General features: G+C 36.8%; 1 protein-coding gene across 4 annotated transcripts in view; it reads right to left on the bottom strand.

The window, feature by feature from the left end:
• TCF20 (transcription factor 20) overlaps window positions 1–20,821 on the bottom strand; it is a 236,759-nt gene that overhangs the window by 156,769 nt on the left and 59,169 nt on the right. For 3 of the 4 annotated variants that reach the window (XM_088140976.1, XM_088140978.1, XM_088140977.1), the window contains one exon: window positions 13,318–13,384. The exons of the other annotated variant lie outside the window; for it this stretch is intronic. The gene's annotated coding sequence lies outside the window, so the exon portion shown is untranslated. The remainder of the gene's footprint in view (window positions 1–13,317; window positions 13,385–20,821) is intronic. 4 annotated transcript variants of the gene reach the window in all.

The following is a 20,821-nucleotide window of genomic DNA, read 5'->3' as shown; positions in this document are numbered from 1 at the left end:
GTTGGGATATCCCTCCTATTGAAACCTAAAACTTTATCATTCCACTAATGTAAACGATTCCCAAAAAGAGACCTCTAGCCATAAAAACTGATCAGGTCAAGATTGCCTTCCCCACCTACTGCTCTTCAGATGCCTTTAGCAAGGCAGGCTGTGGTTTCTGGGAGCTATAATCTGAACGCATCTGGAAAACACTGGGTTGAGGAGAATATTTCCTCATCTTGATACTGCTAGCCATATGTAACTACTGCATAGAAATAACCACCCAAACTAAATTACATTAAAACTACACCATACCATGAATCACGCATGAAATTACACGGCAGAAAAAAGTTACATAATATGTGTAATAATTCCAGTGTTCCAGATTTTTGAGAAAAACTGACTAAATGGGTCCCACTTTCCTGAACGAGTGCCACACCTCCTTCCAAATTCTTGGTGTTGCCCATTTTCTGCTTCCCTCTAGGTCCATCTCAGAGAAACAGGGAAGACAAAGACTTTCTTTTCTAGGACTGGTGTTGGCAGATCAACAGTGTCAATCCCTGCAACCAACCCTAAGTAATACAGGTGACTATTAAGCACTAAGATGAAGGTATAGTAACTTATTTGTATGCAACCCTGATGATAATTTGCATTATGGCATCAAAGGCATGTAGCCCTAAAGTAGTGGGTCTTAAATTAAGCAATGCATCATCTTTAATCAAGTTTGCCTCCCCACAACTTTGTAGCCAGCTTCAAGGAGGAAAAAATAAATAACTCACAGGGGGAGACATCCATCAAAGAATAGTCTCCATGAGTGACAAAATCTAACAGACCTTATAGACCTCAAAGCTGCTCTTGTAGAGTGTTGGAATAAAGGGGAAAATGCTACTTTTAACACCAGTATAACTTAATGATGTCTTTCTCATCGACTAGAACAGAAATAAAGACAAACTCATGGAGTAAAAAAGATGTTGCTAGAGCAGGTTTGTGTTGTGCTTGAGTGCAAGTGAGATAACAGACTCTTCCAATCTGGTGACCATTCATTACAGGCAACTGTACACCACAGCTGCTTAGCAATCACTGGAAGACTTATTATTTTTCTAACACATTTTAAACTACTCCACCAGTGGACCAGTAAAACACTGGATGTGTGAACAAAGAATGTCTAGCAGTCTTGCGGATGCTGCAGGATACATTGGGCTGAGGAACTTCAAAATTGTTAAGTAGAAGGAGGAATCAACAGAGACAGGCTCATTCAAAATTCATTCTGTCAATTATCCATCCACTGAAAGAAGCTTGAGAATTCTGGGTGATGTGTTAATTATTGTCCAGACAGATCACCTAGCCAGGAACACTGCTAAAGAGGAGGAATGGATTGTAATCCAGACACCTATTTCTTCCATGAGCTTCATTTCTTGTCTTTAGTACAAAAGACAAGCACTTGAAGGCTGTCTTGTGGAAGAACCCCCTGTGCTGAGAGAAAATGTGCTATTTTTTTTTTCCTGGTTGATTTTATTCTCTGGCTACAGAAACTGCTGTATTACTACACTACCTGCCTTCTAGAGAGCTCATGAAACCTCTAGAAAGATTTGTCTAGATGAGATCAATATGAAAGAAATTTCCCCTCCAATCCAACACTCATAGATTAGTATACCAAAGAGGTGCAGCCTCTCCCTGCTTTTTTTTTTTTCAAACTAATCCTTCTTCCTGTTAATTTGTAAGAATGGTAGCAAAAAAATTTGCTTGACTTTCCCTGATTCATTGTCAGAACAACTATGTAACAAACAATGATAGCTTCAGTACAATGGTCTTGTCTGCATTAAGCATGTTTTTATTTTCTGTTCTAAAGCAGTAAATGCAATGATATTCTTGGAAGGGTATCTTACCAAGTTCGTTTCTGAGCCCGGAATAAAATGCACAGGTGGTTGTTTGAAACAGAGGTAAAGTTTATTTCCAAGAGCACAACACACAAGCACAAGCAAGAATTCCCAAAGAGCACTTTATATGGAGAAGATTGTGCTATTGTTCCTTGAAAGGTGCAAAAGAATGCCCACCCTCTAGGAACAAGAGTGCAAGACTGCTTAGACATTCTTTGTTCATGCATCCAGTGTTTTACTGGTCCACTGGTAGAGTAGAAAGTGTAATTAGCTGTTTTACCTAAAGGACAGGATCCTTTCCTCATTAAGAATTATAGACCAATTTCATTGCTGAATAATGATTATAAAATATTTGTTTCAATGTTGGCAGAAAGGTTAAAACAAATCTTACAGGAATTTATTCATCATGACCAATGTGGAGTTTTGCCTAAAAGATAATGTCAGAGTTGTGCTGGATATTACAGAATATCTACAATATCATAATGAATGTCAGACAGCTCTTATTTTATTTTTTTGGGATGCAGAGAAAGATTTTGACAATTTGAATTGGATGTTTATGTTTAAAGTTTTGGAAAGCATGGACTTTGGAGAACATTTTATACAGGGAATTAAGTCAATTTATATGCCTCAGAAGGCCAGTATGATTGTGAATGAAGAATTAACTGAACCATGTCATATACAAAAAGGAACAAGACAAGGTTGCCCTTTGTTGCCTTTGCTTTTTATCTTGGTTCTTGAAGTTTTTAATAGAGATATTAGAAGGGACGAACAAATAAAGGGCTTAAAGATCAAACAAGAGGTTTTTAAACTGAGGGCTTTTGCTGATGGCTTAGTTTTGATACTACAGGATCCTCAGGAATCTGCCGAGCATCTGATGAAGAAACTGAAGGAATTCGGCTCATTGGCGGGTTTTAAAGTAAATAAACAAAAAACAAAAATGTTAATTAAAAAATATGACCCTGCCTAATCAAGATGTGCTGATGAGTAAGACGGGCTTCAGGATTGAAAAAAAGGTGAGATATCTGGGGGTGATTTTGTCAACCAAAAATAGTGTGTTGTTCCAGAATAACTATGGCAAAATTTGGAATGAAGTGAAAAAAGATTTGGTAAGATGGGAAAAATTACAACTGTCTCTCATGGGGAGACTCTCTGTGATTAAAATGAATGTTTTGCCTAGGATGTTGTTTCTTTTTCAAACTATACCAATTTTGACTACAGATTTACCATTTAAACAGTGGCAGAGAGATATTTCCAAGTTTATTTGGCAAGGATAAAAACTGAGAATTAAATATAAATTGTTACAAGATGCCAAGGAATGAGGAGGTTTGGGTTTGCCTAATTTAAAACTGTATTTTCATGCTTGTTATTTGCTTTGGATGAGGGAGTGGATAACCTTGGAGAATAAAGAACTATTACAACTTGAAAGTCATGAATTAAGATTTGGGTGGCATGCCTATTTGTGGTATGATAAAGTTAAAGTTAATAAGGATTTTAAAAACCATTATATTAGAAATGCCTTACTGCAGATCTAGAATAAATATAAGGTAAAATTGTCTCCTAATGTACCTTTGTGGTTATCACCTTAAGAAGCATTTACTAGAAGAGAAAATGTGGGAGAAATGAAGTGGTTAAAATATAAAGATTTGTTAAATTTTGAGGAGGGTGAACCAAGCTTTAAAACAAGAGAACAGTTAGAATCAGAAGGTTTTATATGTCATTGGTTTACTCATATGCAATTGTCTGAATGTTTTAAGCTGGATAAAAAGAACTATAGATTTGTTAATGAAACATCTTACCTCAAGACTCAACTTTGTATAAACGATGAACATGTTATTGCTAAAATGTATAAGAAGTTGTTACAGATGAATCTAGATGATGAATAAGTTAAGGAATGTATGATTAAATGGGCTAAAAACTTCAGATACAATATCATGTTGGAACAATGGGAAAATATGTGGAACAAAGGTTTGAAATTTATGTTGAATTATAATTTAAAAGAAAATCTTTATAAAATGATGTATTGTTGGTACTTAACTCCTGATAAGTTATCAAAAATGCATGCTGGTGTAACAAATGTTAGTTGGAAATGTTCGCATAGTGAAGGAACCTTTTATCATCTTTGGTGGATCTGTGAAAAGGCTAAAAAATTTTGGGACCAGATATGTATTGCTATTCAAAAAATTCTCAAACTGAGCATTCAAAAAAAGTCAGAACTGTTCCTGTTGGGTTTGATGAGAAAGGACTGCAGAAACAACATGGAACTTTGCTTTTATACATGATTACAGCTGCAAGACTGTTATATGCACAAAAATGGAAGGATTCACAAATACCTGCAATTGAAGAATGGATTATTAAATTAATGGACTTGGCTCAAATGGCGAAATTAACAGCGTTAATAAGAGATAATATTGTTTCTAAATTTGTCTCCTCATGGCAACCGTTCTTAGATTACGTCCTTGTGTGGGAAAAAAAAATAGGCTCTGATTGTGGGTTTTAATGACTAGATGGTTTGTGTTGATAGAAATAATGAGAATTTGGATTAATTAGTGGTAAGAGATTAATTTTCTTTCAATTTGTATTTATATCTGTATTGCAGATAGTTGGAAGTCACTTTGTTTCATTTTTCTATGTATTCTCACTATTTTAGTTTTTGTCTTTTTTCTTTTAGTTCTATTCTCTTTTTTTGCTGTACTCTCTGTTTTGTATTTTAATTGTACTTTCTATATAATACAGTTTTTATTTTTTTAAAAAAAGTGTAATTAGCTGGAGTTCCAAGAGGGACCGCTGAGGTCAGGCACCCTGCTGAACTGTGGTTTCCCTCTAATCAGGCATCCTGTGTTTGCCTATCTAGCACTGCCTGATTGGTGTTGAACTGAGGTATTTACCTTCTAAGCCCTGCTTGATTGAGATGCAGATGTCTTTGGGGAAGAGATATTTTGTTATTTGATTAAGATTTTGGCCAAGTTCAAGGAATGTTAGCTCTTCCTGCCAGATCCTTTGTTATTTGATTAAGGAGATCTTTTGGCTAGGTTCAAGGAATGTTGACTCTTCCTACCACATTTTAATCTTTTAGGTGAACCCATTCTAATTGTAAATGTTAACCTTTTACCTTGATAGTTGTGGAAAGATTGAATGGCAGGGTGGAGCAAGTGGGAAAGTCAAATCTCCTGCTTGCATGGGGAAGAGTTTGATTTCCTTCTCACAATAGAAAATGCAGAACTACAGGTAGTCCCCAGGTTAAGAAACCCCAATTTACAGACAACCCATAGTTAAGAACGGAGCCTACTGTAGCAAAATTTGAGTTAAATACACAATGATTTGAGTTAAATACAGTACACAATGGTTCGAGCAGGGCTGTGGAGTCGGAGTCGTGGAGTCAGAGTCAGAGTCGGAAGCAATTCTTGGGTTACTGGAGTTGCAGTCCAGTAAATAAATTTATATTGTATATAATAAATTTAATTTGTATATAATTAAATAATACAATATGTAAAAATTTCCTATTTCGTAGATAATAATTTGATTAACCTATTTTTTTCAGGATATATTTTAATTTCAAGTTCTCTGAAAATTTCAAAATATAACATATTTTGGAAATATATAATTAGTATATTTATAATTTATTTCCTATAACGATGTATAATTAAAGGAGTCAGAGGTACCATGAATAAAGGAGTCAGAGTCAAAGGTTTTATATGCTGATCCCACAGCCCTGGGTTCGGGTTAATTACTAATACTACTTATACAGTATTATACAATAATACTGTTCTGGCTTACATACAAATTTGACTTAAGAACAGACCTTGGGAACAGAACTCGTTCTTAACCTGGGGAATGATTTTTGTTATTTTATTCATATTCCAAATAAAGAATAAAAAAAAAAATTCAGATTCCTCTGAGTTATATTTGAACTAGTGATTTCTATTATTCATGCTTTTCTGAATCTCCATCAATAACAAAGCTCACTATTAGCAAATCAGTATATAAACAGTTATTGAGAGCCAAAGACCAAAAACAACATTTATTGTTAACATATTTCTACATTTATTTCTACATTTTTCCTATTCATCCTTCCAGAAACAAATTAAGTTGCAGAATATGATGTGACTGGGGAAAAAAGGACTTCGTGTTTATTTATTCATTTATCGCCTGACTCCCAGCAACTCTAGATGATCTACAAATTGTTGAAAAAACATTAAAATAAGAAAACAAGAAAGAACAAAGATGGCAAAGATAGCAAATCCAGATAGGAACAAAGAAAAAGAAAAAAGGGGCCGTTTGTCAGTCACACTTGCCAAAGGCTTGGGAGAAGAGCCAGGTCCTCAGGGCACTTTAAAACACCTGTAGGGTGTTGAATCTGAGGGAGAACTTTATTCCAGAGGGCAGGTGCTCCATAGAGAAGGCGTGCTTTCGGACGTCTGGGGAAGAAATGGTGGACTGAAGGTGACCATGACAGAATGAAGAGCTGGTGAATAGACCAGCTCTTTGTAATTCAATGTATTGTCTAAGGCTTTCACGGCCGGAATACGATGGCTGGTGTGTGTCTTCCGGGCTGTGTGGCCATGTTCTGGAAGTTTTGTTTCCTAACGTTTCGCCAGCATCTGTGACCGGCATAGAGAGCACAGAGAGAACTGCTCCTGTCTGTGCTCCTGCTCTCTGAAGATGCCGGTCACAGATGCTGGCGAAACGTTAGGAAACAAAACTTCCAGAACATGGCCACACAGCCCAGAAGACACACACCAGCCGTCTTTGTAATTCCTCTGGACAAGGAGAGAATTTGAGATTGCCCACAAGGGTTCTAGACAGTTGCTCCCTGTGGGAAGACTGCAAGACAGAGGTCTCTGGTGGGTTTAGAGCTCTGGGAGACAAGGGAATAGCCATCTTGATCAAACCATGGTCAGTGCCTTTACAAGGACACTGGGTTCACGTACTTCTTTTTCTAATCACTTGTGGAAATAGCATGTTAACTGCTTTTCAGGTATTAGGAACCTTTGGACCAACAGGTTTTACAGTACCAAGTGAATTTCCTTCAATCCTTAGTGAAAGAAGTTTTAAATACAAGTTTAAGGACTTAATTTTTTTTTTTGCTGGGATAAGCAGCAAAAGGGTGATTAAAGCTTTGATTTCAGAATGTTACAAACAGACTAAGGGTCCAGATAAATTTGAAATAAGATTTTGAAATTAATTATAAAGAATCCTTCCTGTGGGAAAATCCTTTTGTTTTGAATTCTTTAAAAAAAACATAATAAGATAAGACTTTAAAAATTGGACACAAGAGGGAACTAGAAGGAACTAAAGATTACAATTAAAGGAGAAGAACACTTAAATTCAACTTCCATACACAAAATGAAGCAAAATATTTTAACATTGGACATATTGAAGGATACTTTTGAACAATGGACCCAGAAGTTAATATTAAGAGTGTCTGCCTCTATAGATAGACTGTGTTTAAAAAATGTTATGGAAGAGGAACAAGTTTTACCCGACAAGATCAAGACTGATTTGAAAGTGGATTTAAAAATGACAGGCTACAAAAATGACATGGAAACAAATGTTACACTGGACATACAAAAGAAACCAGCTGATATCTTAATCAAATTAAAAGGGGTCTACAAATAACAAACAAAGAGAGTGACCTGGATAATTTTCCTATATTGGATTTCCAAAAGAAGCTTGTTAAAGCTTTGAAGAATTTTGTGAGAAGGGACAAAGAAAAAATGAAAAGAAAGCAAGTTCTAGGACATTATTTGAATGGACTAAAAGTCAAGATTGTTAGAAATAAAAGGAAGGAATATAAAGTTGGTTTATTCGATCAAGGCTAAAATAGATACGTTGTTATCTCTGGTAACGCTTAATGGATTTTTGCTGACATCAGGACTGAAATGATGAGGTGGAATATGGGAAGAAGAGATTATTTGTTGTATTTTAAGAGAAGGTGATAAGTTACTAAAATTGTTTGTATTTGTTGTGATGAAGGGGAAGTCACTTCTTTCTATGCGTATATATATATATACACACACACACACACACACATATTATCTGCGCTCAGTCGTTAACGACTCTGCAGTGACTGCTTGGACGAGTCCTTGCAGTTTTCAAGGCAAGGTGTTTCGGAAGTGGTTTGCCAGTGCCTCCTTCCTAGAGCAGACCCCAGCTGGCGAGCGCAGGAGGCGGGGTTTCCATTGCTTCGCGCCCTTTTCGGGCGCGCGCGGTTTTTCACGCTTACCAGCAACTGCTGGTTTTTTCTTTACTATATTCTTATTTTTTCTTTCTTTTCTATTTTTCTTTCTTTTTCTTCTTTTCTGCACCTTCTATTTTTTTCTTTTTTCTTTAGTTTGTATTGGTTTTTATTGTTGTATTTGTAATTTTTAATAAAATTACTATATAAAAAAAGAGAAGGCATGCTTCTGGAGTCCTGATAGATGGCATTGTTTAACTGAAGGAACCTGGAACATGCTAACCCTGCCAGATTGGATCGGCTGGACAGACACTATGCAAGGCAGGTGGTCCCTCGAGTAACCAGGCCCTATGCCAAGCCATGTATTATTTTAACAATTCTCTTTACTAAAGTATACTCTTTACACTCTAAATTTGCCATAAGGTTAAACTTTCTGCAAGAGAACATCACTTATCTGAAATGCAAATTGGGATTAATACATAACTAGCGTTATAATCATTTTTTTCAATTTTTTCTTTTATTTATTATTGTTTATTCTACACTGCCAAATCAATACAGAATCATGGAGGTTTACAGAAGAATCAATAAAATATCAATAACAGTTAAACTGTCCATAGTAAATATAAATAAATTAAAACAATCAATAACTAATCATACCAGAACAACAATACAAGGATAAATTATAGTAATGATGATAATGAAAAATAATTAAAATCATCCTCAAACCAAATGAAATAATATCAATGATTAAATCAATATAAGTAATTAAAAATAAAATAAAGATTATAAACTATTCAACCCAACACTCTTCAGAAAAGTTCTGTCTTCAGGAGCCTCTATGAAGTTAGAAAGGAGGGAGTAAGCTTTAACTGTAAGAGGAGGTTAATCCACAACGCTGGAGCAGTAATGAAAGTACAGCACTTTCTAGCTTCCATTCCTTTTCCTTCATGAAAATGAGGTATGACCAAAAGCTTATCCCAGGAAGAACATATTGGATGGGCCAATCTGGGAAGAAAAAGGTGGTCCTGTAGGTACCTAGATGCCAAGCCATATGGAGTCTTGTAAGTTAAAACTAGCACTTTGAATTATACTTGGAAACGTACTGATAATCAATGTATGGGCCCAAAACACACATGTAATGTTCTTTTAGCAGGTAATATTCTCCAGAAGCTAGACTGCTGCATTTTGAACTAATTGCAATTTCCAAGTGCTCTTCATAGGCAGCCCTATGTAGAGCACTTTGAAGAAGTCATGAAGAATAAGTCACCATTGCAAGATCCTCACAGCTCAGCTAGAGCTGCAACTGGTATACCTTCTTGGCCACAACCTCCACTTGCCCATTCAGTAATAGCCATATTTCCAGGAGGACTCCCAGTTTGCACACTTGAATGTGATCCCTAACAAGACAGAACTGCTGTTTGTCCAGGACTCTCTGGCTCTCAATCTGCTCCTGTTTTAACTCTAGAAGGGGTGACATTCCCCATGAAGGAGCAATCATGGTCTCAGAAACCTTTGTCCATTTGTGGTCCTACCTGGCATAGGAGACCTGGCAACAGAAATTTATGCCTCATCACTACCAGGTGAGGCTACTGTAATGTGGTTTATATGGGTCTGCCTTTGAAGATTGTTCAAAAACTGCCTGCATACTGACAGGTAAGAACTGCTTACAGTTGTATTGTAGGCACCGCGTGGCTTTCTGATATGTTTCTAGGTACAGTTCAAAGTGTTGGTTTTAATCTACAAAGTCCTATGTGGGTTGGCTCCCAAACATCTTCAAGAATGCTTTCTTGAGGAGAAACCAGTTGATCCTGTGTGCTAATCCTAGATTGAAATGCCCATCGTTCCCAACATCTATGATGAGAGATGGGATAGGGACAGAGCTCAGGGACAGTGTTTTGCCATGGTGTAAAGGCTTGGCTGGTTCCTACCCTGACATCTTTCCAGAAGGCAGCTAAAAAAAGAACTCTTTTAGAAAGACTTTAAGTTATAATGTGCTGCCATTTAGACAAGGTTTGGCACTAAGGTCAAGGTTACTATTATTTCACTAACCTATTAATATTATTGCTTGTTGTTTTATTGATTACATGTTCGGATATTATATTTTTGGTTGTATTTGTACTGTAAATGGCTGTGACTTATTTTGATTTGATGATATATAAATATGATAAGCAAATTCATTAATGATAAGATTAAAGTCTGGTTTATATAGCAGAAATTTTTCCCAGACTCCCAGCACTGATGGATTCATGGTTACATTACTGAAGGAGTCAAACTGGACTTTTAACCTCCTTCTTTGTATATTTTTTACAAAACAGATGTAAGTTAACCTCATCACAGGCTTAACAAACTACTGTGCCTGTTGGACTTGATTTCTTTCAGAATAGTAGAAACTATCCAGTTAGACTGAGTCTTGATGGTGCAGTCTTGGAAGGGGGTTGTCACATGTAGCCCATGATATGTGTGATTTTGCCTGACCTACAAATTGGAGCATTTATGCCACATAGTGCTAACATTTTTATTCTGTATGACACTTTAGAAGAATAAAGTGCTTCAAGGTCCCTGCCTTCCACAATCAACTTCCCTCAGGAGCATTTGCCAAATGCAACCAAACTCTTGCAAAATAACACAGCAGTGTTTTTCTTAAGCCTTTCACTGCATCAGGAAAAAAGAGGTTTCTCCAAAGAATCAAAAACACAAAGCTAACCAGTTCACCTAAGTCCCTTGTTACACACTCAGATAATACTTAATTGCCATGTACATTGATGGTGTTAAACTTGAATCTTTTTTCCTGCTCCTACCCCAAACTGTATCATTCCAGCAATAAGTTTTTATTCCAAAAGTGATTTCAGTGTGCAGTCATATGCTTTTAACTAGGTCATACATGCAAGCATTAGTGAATTATTTAATTGGTGAATTTAACACAAGGATTAAGAACAGAACGTCTGACCTCCTCCTAAATTAATACACAGAGAAATACTAAAATTAAGCAGCAACAGTTCATTCCTCTAAATCAGCCTGAGATGGTGGGATAATATCAGAATAGTCAGTGCCAATATTAAGCAAGGGAAGCCTTAATTATCTCAAGGTTTTAGTTCCAATCTTGTAAAATCAGAATCCTATGCCACAAGTAGTCTATCAATCCTACTGGATGATTCATTCTAATTTAGTGATACACATAGTGAAACTGTGAAATAACATTGTAAAAAGGGTACATAGACCTCATGTTGATTTTGCTCTTTTCTGTCAATCATATATCTCACCTATATGAGTAGAAAATTCTACTATGTCAAAAATAAACATTAGGGACTAGTTGTAATAGGTTGAGCAAAAAAAGGAAAGAAATAAGATATAAGGAATAGACACACAAGAAAAACCATAGAAAGCCTCTGCAGCAGTGAAGGAAGGATACATTGCCATAGCAACAGAAGAGAGACTATTTTAGCAAAATCAATTTATTTGCATAAAATTGATCTGAAAGGTAAGGCCACCCCTTGAAAGATCGGCCTTTACAGTTATTTTATAAATACTTGCATAGAAGGTTTCAAGATCTGCACAAGAAATCAAATAAAACTGACTTTAAAAAAGTTAAGTACCAGTTCTCTTATTTCACCAGCACAGATACTGCTTATCTTCACAATGTATTACGCCCACAGTTGAGCAGTTTAGATCATTTTATCACTGAATAACTTTAAAACATCCTCAATAAAATCTTGTTCAATGGTCAGTGGTACCTGAGGCTGCCTCTCATGGTGTTATTCTGATTAAAGAAAAGAGTTTACATTGACACTGAATTTAGGTAGCATTTAGACATTGTTGTTTGCATTACTGTTACTAATTTTTACTCTATTTAAATAGAGCAAATAACTGTGAACTGTAAATGTTATGCATGTCAGGAGAAGAGCAGTTCCAGGTCAACAGTACTGTAGATACTTATGTATTCCATGCATAAGGAGGTAAACCTAAACACTCATTACTATCCTCCTCCCTTGCTTGACTTCTACTTATTTCTTTCTTAGAAGACTCCCTCAAGTAATAGAACCTTATTGAAATAAATGATAGGGCTGGATTTTTTGGTTAACTGATACATACACAAACCTTAAAGGTCCATCTTATGCTTAGACATTTGGGTATACTTTTTCTATTAAGGAAAATTCCTAATGTTTTAAATATGCCAGATAAAAACCAGAATGCATAAATTCTGTGGTGGTTTTTTGTTTTTTTTTTACTTGTCTCAGTTGCCTTAAATAGAAAACCTGCTCTCAAATGACTGATTTAACAGCAATCACTATAAGTTGATCATTGTGACTTACTGACTACAGATAGTTCCTGCACCTTTCAATCCAATTAAGGGAACAAAATAGGGTTGGGGGGGCAATAATGAATAAGTGGAAGGAAATACAGGGAAAAACAGATCCCTCCAAACCTGCCTTTGCCCCCTGATATGTTTTATTGACGTTTCTTATTAACTTGTGCTTCTCTTTCTTTATACTGACCTTAAGCTTTCTGGTAAAATATTCTATGTGAATGTTTAAATTCACATGGAATATATCCAGTGTTTTTTTCATTAAATTAGAATCACTAGCTCAGTTTTGACAGGTTGCCCAAAAAGAGGACAAATGCACACAGAATTATGATATGGGTAACAGACATTCTTTTCATTTTTTTTCTTGCTCTTGAAAGAATTGCTGTCTCTGCAAAACATGAGATTTTGAAATGTTGATTCTACAAGGCAGAGTGAGAAGTGATTTGCTGCATTTATGCCATGAATCATAGTTAAAAAGCAAATCTTAAGTGATGATCTGTTTCAAATATTGTATTTTCTTTGTATTTTATTGAAATTGTATACAGATTAATACAATACAACTCAGTAATGAGTAAAACCAGTGTTTCAGAATGGATCTGAAAATATACTAAGAAATGTAAATGAATTCCATTCATTTTAAGACTTCTATTTTCATATTTGCTCTATTTATTATGCATGACATACAGTTTTAATAAGATTGCAGATTCCTGATTAATGGATATGTTACACTTAATACAACATCAAATACATGTTTAACATTGCATATGACTTGAAGCAGTTCCTAATCCTGGCATCCTAAGCATACATTTCTATAAAAAAGAAGTGGATGGAAGTTATGTTACCATAGACAAATTTTACATTTTACCTGTTCATGATATATGAAATGGCCTTTAAAGCTCACAGTAAATTATCTATATATCCTTCTTTCCAGAACAATAAAAAGTTATATCTTAAGTATATGTTAAACATTCCATTAGTCATACCTTTATCCTTTACAAAGAAATGAAAAGTCCTTTAATCCTCATTGTGAAACAGAACCAGAAGAAAACACTAAAAAAAGAAGAAGAAACTATAAGAAGTGTGGATTAAATTAGAATGAGTTTATTTTTTGTACACGAACACACAATTTCATGCAAACATTGATTTTATTTCATATATGTATAGTCCATCCAGACATTAAATTCACTGGGTGATGCTGGGCCAGTCATTATCTCTCAACATAATCTACTTCACAGGATTATTTATGAGATAATACAAGCATTCATGAGCCAGTTTGGTGTAGTGGTGAAGGCACCAGGCTAGAAACCAGGAGACTGTGAGTTCTAGTCCCGCCTTAGGCACAAAACCAGCTGAGTGACTTTGGGCCAGTCATTCTCTCTGAGCCCTAGGAAGCAGGCAATGGCAAACCACTTCTGAAATCTTGCCAAGAAAACTGCAGGGATTTGTTCAGGCAGTTGCCAGGAGTAAACACTGATTTGAAGGCACACTTAGTCACACACACACAAAACCCCAAGTACTACAAACTGGGGTACACAAAAGTTTCAAATCTGAACCATTTTGAATTTGAAACAGCCCTTTTCCAGCTATACTAGAGAAAAGAAGCAAGTGAATGTCTCATTGCCAGCTTCTGACACTCACAAAATATTTGGCTCTCCCCCAAGAGAGACAACTCTTATTCTAAGATTTAAAAAAAAAAACCCTAGAAAGTAAAAAACTCAGCCATTATCACTTAATTATCATACTGCTGAGTAGAGGGTTGTTTCGTTTTTAGAAAAAGTGATCAACATCATTTCCCTTTCAAATCATGGCCCCTTCCAGCCAACTTGTCAGCAAGTCACAATGGCTGACCTCTTTTGGCAGCTTTATGTAATGAGATCGTGAGACAGGCACAGAAAGTCTCTGCTCTTTGCTCTTTCTTTCTCCCTTCACCTTTTGACATGAGTTACACAGCATTACATTCTACAGAAACCTGTGCACATTTTCCATGTCATGCAGTTGTACAGTTTTCAGATCCAGGCTCCAAATCTCCCCACAGCTGTCAGGTCTCCTGCCATCCTCTCTGGCTTCCACTTCTCTCAAGATACTCTCTCAGGTCAGATACCACTGCTGTGTTCTTGATTACCTTCTGAGTTTAGTCAACGTCCTTCTTCTGGGAATAATATATAGTAGTACGACTAGGCTGGTTGAAAAAGAGGCCCCTTGGGAACAATTCAGGTAACCAGGATAATTTTATTTGCTATCTAAGACAGCATTTCAGCTATCAAGGCAAAAGGTGTAACCAACATTTTTACAAAAATAAATGCAACCTTCTGTCTAATCTATATTAAATGTGTTAACTATTTCCTTCCTTCTTCTCAATTATACATGCAAGGCATTCATTTTTTAAAAAAAGATATGCAGGAGATTTTAGAAAGCAGGTCTCTTCATTAGCACAAAAATCAGTCTCTGACAGACAACCCCCCTAATTATCACAGACCATAGGTAGTCCTTGAGTTACAACCATTTGTTTAGTGACCATTCGAAGTTATGAGGGAACTGAAAAAGTGACTTGCAACCAGTCCTCACAATTACGACTGTTGCAGCATTCCCACAGTCATGTGATCAAAATTTGGGCACTTGGCAACCAGCAAGTATTTACAATGATTGCAGCATCCCAGGGTCATGTGATTGCCATTTGCGACCTTCCTGGACAGCTTCCAACAAGCAAAATCAATGGGGAACCGTGTGAAATGTTATAAAATTGGGTGCGCTTAACGACACCACCTAATGATGAATTTTCCAGTCCTTATTGTGATCATAAGTCAAGGATTACCTGTATGGAACATTCCAGAAGAGAGACATGGAAATCGGAATAAAAGTATATTTAAACCAACTGTGACAAACTGGGAGGGGGGATAGTTTTTCTGACACCCTCTATATGTTTCCAGGCTCCCTATATCTCTTCTTCCTTAGTGATCTGTCCCACTTTTCACTTTGCATATGTATCCTTTTCTGTTTTCAGAAACAACTTCTTCTGATGCCCTTTCCCCCCCCACTGTATTGTTTGCATTTGTAAAAAAATAATTGCAAAAAAATGTTTTTTCTCCCTATCCATTCAATCATGTCCAATTCTTGGAGACTGCCTGGACAAGTCCCTACAGTTTTCTTGACAAGGTTTTTCAGAAGTGGTTTGCCAGTGCCTCCTTCCTAGGGCTGAGAGAAAGTGACTGGCCCAAAGTCACCCAGCTGGCTTTGTGCCTGGTGGTGTCAGGTTCAGCCCAAAGAACTCCACAAGACAGTGCAAATACAGGTCTGTTGCGTTTATTAGCTTCCACCTCAAGACAGAAATCTCTCCAGACTGAACCTAAGTTCCCAAGCCAGCAAGCCACAACACCGTGAATTCCTTAGGGTGGTGCCAGTCTCATCTTCTTAAACTTCCCACGCTCCTGTGAGGGCTAAGGAAACGCATCTCCCTGAGCATGGCCTTCATAACGCCATTCCATCACAGGTGGGACTAGAACTCATGGTCTCCCAGTTTTAGCCTGATGCCTTAACCACTAGACCAAACTGGCTCTTTAATTTCAAATAAAAAGTCTTAAAAATATCTATTCATCTTAAGCTTGTTTTCCCATTAGCTTTTCCTGCTGTGGAATCCTAATTATTTATGAGAATTATGTTCTGAGTTTACTAAAATCCACTTTTCTGAAGTCCAAGATATATATTCAATTTTACTCAGCTTTAGTTATCCTTAACTGTATGGTAATGTTTCCTCAATGTTCATTATCTGTTCACTTCATTCACTTAGTTTTCCCTTTTGATTAATATCAAGTCAAGGATCACGTATCCTCTAGTTCCTTCCTCCTTCCTCTAAAGAAAACAATGGTCAACAAGTTAGGAATTGTCTGAAAGAACTATACTTGGCAGTGTTTCTCTCTCAACAGATGTAGAGGTAATTCAAGTCCCTTACCATTACTACTTCAGGCTTGTTTAAAAGATCTGCATTTCACTTTTGGAAAACATCACTCATACATTCTCCTTAGCTGAACAGGCAATTGTAGACACCAATAATAGTATTGCTTTTATTCCTTCCTACAGTCCTGGATTAACAGTTAAGCAAAATAAGTATGTGCTTATGGCACCAAGGGAACATCACAGAGGTTTTTTTTCCTTATCATGCCTTTAAGTCTTTTACTGCCACACTCAACTTTAGTTTTCAGCACTTATTGAGTCTTAATGTCTTGTCAGGCTTTAAGCAATGGAAGGGCTGAGGTGCACCATTGTTGAGCTGTGCTTAGGCCATCAGTTGGCTTTAATCTGGCCCTGATTTAATTCCAGAAACTACCTATAATATTGTCCAGTTAATTCATTTGGATTTCTGAGCAGAGGTGGATACTTTTAACATACTGTGCAATTCCTCTTCCCTTTCTGTGGCTTCTTTTCATTTTGAATAAATTTTATCTTTCAACTGCTATATTCCATTCATGGAAGACATCCCACTATGTTTCCATTATATCTCTTAAATCATGTTTGCCTTCGTGTACTAGGAGTTGGAATTCATCTTCTTTATTTCTTATACTCTGAGTATAAGTGTATAGATAAAGCCATGTATTTTATGAGAATGTTCTTTTTGTCACTGAATGGCTTAATGGGTCCTATTACAGCAACACTCCCACTTCTGTCTATAGTGCACAATTATATAGCACACAACTATAATCTGGGATCCAGACATTAAATATCATTTACAGAACTCTCCTTTTCCTTTCCAGTATCCTTGCATGGATTAGAAAGATGGATAAGAATTCCATCTCAACTTCCAAGGATCTTGACTTTGCTTTCCAGAACTTCAAAGGTTTATGGTGGTATGGTTGTAGCTGCAATATCATTTGTCCCCATGTGGATTAGCAAGAAGAAATAATTGTCAATGGATTTGCTGTTGAAAGTTGTTCTGACACATCCCTGATCTTTGCTCCTGGCAAACAGCATACTTCATGAGATAGTTGGTCTGGTCTATACACATTTGTTTTGATTCCTCATAGGAGAAAGTCACTAGCTATCACAATTCTTCTATCTTCTTGCAGAATACAACTGCATGCTCTCTGCCCTTCAAGGACCCATAGTACCTACACAGTGCCTCTTTCCCCTCCCCTAAGACTCAGGGCCTATTTCATCTGTGAGAGGCTGATATCTGTTTCTGAATAAAAATAATGAGCATATCTTTTATTTCCCTTGCTTCTGACTATCACTGTTGGGCACTGGACTTGTTCCTTTGATTCTCTTTCTTATGGAGAGTTACCTCCTCCATTGCTCTTGTAGTCACAAATGTTTTTTCTGATATTAGAAAATGTAGTCCTCCTGCATCAGGTGAAGTATAGTTGTACTCTATTTCCTTTCTTCAGTTACGCTTATGAGATTGTACATGTTGCAAATATGTATTAGCTTGTTCTCAAGCAGTAATACAAACATGCCCGAAGCATTGCAGATCTTGACTGCAGACTCCAGACCATTACTATTCAGTTTTCTCAATGTACCTTTAAGAACTTTCTTTCTTTCTTCTTTCTCAGGCTCTCAGATTAGCTATATACAAACTTTTGACTTTGAGAGAAAATCTCTTACACTTTCCAGCTGTGAGCTCTTTCAGACCCTTCACTTAGGAACAACACTTAGGTTGTTGGCATTTTGGAAAGACTTAATCCCAAAAACCAGAGATGCAACCTACTTAAAAAAAATAAGACTTTCCACTATGAACTGATCAAGGACCTGTGATAGGACCAAGGAATGCTAATGGTAGTTGCTAAAAGGCTTCTGCCATCCAAATAAGCATCTATAGGGGGAACAGGCAGAAAACAAGGCCAGACAAGCTTCAGCTGATGTTCAAGTCAATGTGCACCTAATCATGGCAAAGAATACACACAGAAAGCAAAACTGTCCTCCTAAAACTGCTGAATGCTGTAAATGCAAGACAGTAGGACATTTTGCAATTGTCTCTCATACTTGAAAAGTTGAAAAACATGGGGATAACAATGAATGTTTCTTTCTGGAACTGTGCTTTCTGGTCATGGAGTGTAGTCTATCTGTCTCCCTGTAGATCTTTGCAAATTAATAGCCACGCAGCGTGCGTTAAAACTGAAACTGAGGTTGATGTAACTGATTTCAGAAATAGTTTACAGAAGTGTCCAGAGTTTGCTTCTTTTCCAACAGATCATCAAGTGCTTTGTGTGTTTGGCAGCACAAATTTATAGACAATTCATATTCAGTACAAAGTCAGAAATATGAGCACAAAGTATATATCATATATGATCAGATAGCTTTCTAAGCCAAAAGATAGCTATCATAATGGAACTAGTGCACCAGGTAGAATAACTCACCAGAGAATAACAGAGAATTAGGAACCTTGAAGATAATTCCAATAAAGGATTAAAGAAGGACTGTATTCTATAACAGTGCATAGAGCCAAAATGGCATCCGTTCTATAAAGCCTAACTGGAAAGGATGATCCAATGTGAAACACACTGCACCAACAGACTAGTGTGCAACAATAGTATCAAATCCCCAGAAAAATGACATAGCTTGCATATACATAGATTGGAAAACAAAACTGAACACAGCAGCTCTTTCCTGCTACAGATGACATTCTTCCTCAACTTGCAGGTGCTCAAGTTATCTTATGCCTGATGCTGCCACTGTGTTTTGGCAGATCCAATATGATTCAGATTTTGCAAAATGTATTTTAAACATTCTTTCGTAGATTTGTCTTTAAAACATTATTTTTTTATTTCTAGCACTCCCAAGTTATGCCAGAGGCAAATCTTTGAGCTTCCGCCACATATGAAAGGCTGTCAGATTTTTATGATGTCTTGGATTATGGCTTTATTCATTTATTACTTCAATTTATATAGCCCCCATCTCAAATACATGATTCTGGGCAGCTTACAACAACTGAAAACAATATAAAAAACAAAGTACAACATACAAATCATATATCAAACCATATAAAAACCATACTACACAATCAGCAGCCAAGGTATAAAAAAGCAATAACAACAACAATCAACATAACCACTATACAGGCTCTACCACACACCCAGATCCCCAAGCCCAGTGGCCAAACCACACCTGTAAGGCCTTCCAAAAAGCCAGTAGGATTAAGACCAATCTGATTCTGGGGGAATCAGGGTGGGTGCCACAACAGAAAAGACTCTCTTCCTGGGCCTTACTTACTGACAATGAATATAACCAGTGATTATCTAAAGTCTAAGTAACTATAAAGATTGATGGCCTGTAGAAAGAAAGTAGAAGGAGAAAGCTGGGGCTGCCAGACCCTTCCCAGGGATCTCTATCCTCACACATCCCTCTACCTAAATTCCAGGGAATCTAAATATGGCTATCCACCCAGGGGAAAGAGTTTTACCTGGGTGGATAGTTTTATACTCCTTTTCTTGAATGTGGAGATGCCCCTATTCATCTGGCGTTCAGGTGGGCAGAACTGGGAATACCTAGAAATCAGATTTTAAGTGAATAGGTCCAGATTTCCCATTTTAATCAGGTCTACCAAGCCTAAATGGAGTGTATCATGCTTGTTACAAAGCCAGTACTGAAGTAATCAAGAAGGATTTTTATTTGAATAAAAGCAATAATATAGGAATACGAGGGAATAGTTTAACTGCAAAAAAAGCCATGTGGATGAGATCTGCATTTATTTATTTATAAATCAAATTTATATCACCGCCCAACTCCCCCATAAGGAGGGACTCTGGGCGGTTCACAACCAATTCCAAAACCAGCACACAGTAATCTAAGTAAATAATCTAAACAAACAAGGAGATATACAAAATCACTCAAAATCAAGCATGCAGCAACTGAACAGAAATTTAAAAAAACTCACATGCAACTAAGTAAATAGTTATTGCCAACTTTTCTTTACTGGCTCCCATTTTCTGTGTGTTTTCAAAGCTTTGGCCTTGAATCTTCAGGCCCAGTTGCATGAAATCTCTTTTCTTCAGGTATCTGCTTTCAGCAGAGGCCTCCAACCAAAACCCACCCAGAAACCAAGGAAATCATAACTTCCTCTCCCCTGAATCCCACTTTTCTCTTGCTGGGAAAGACAATGACTACATTTTGACAATGTTTAAAAGTTCCCCAAATAACCACTTGTTGTTCAGTCATTAAGTTGTGTCTGACTCTTTGTGACCCCATGAACCATATCATGCCAGGCCTTCCTGTCCTTCACTGCCTCATCACTCAAAATCAAAAGTCCCCTTAATTTATTATACTCCCATCTTTCAGTTGAGGCTAAGGGTGAAGAATATGTCTAAAGGAGGCGTAACTTATTAGTTTATTGGACTTACTCTAAACCCAAATCAGCTGTTAATGAACTTTTAGGAAAAGTTAATAACCATAATGGAAAAGTTATATGAATAGTGATAGAAAATGTATGTCCTGTTTGAGCTCATAAACTCAGATGCTGTCTTCGTATGGCCCCCTGGATAGCACATTTACCACAAAGTTAGT

This window comes from Python bivittatus, unplaced genomic scaffold, assembly GCF_059951505.1.
Source record: "Python bivittatus isolate LINGU-HERP-01145 unplaced genomic scaffold, Pbiv_v1 ctg000330_np1212, whole genome shotgun sequence".
In the NCBI taxonomy this organism is placed as follows: domain Eukaryota; kingdom Metazoa; phylum Chordata; class Lepidosauria; order Squamata; family Pythonidae; genus Python; species Python bivittatus.
Note: the sequence above shows the minus strand (reverse complement) of the source record. Positions and strands in the feature narration are given on the sequence as shown.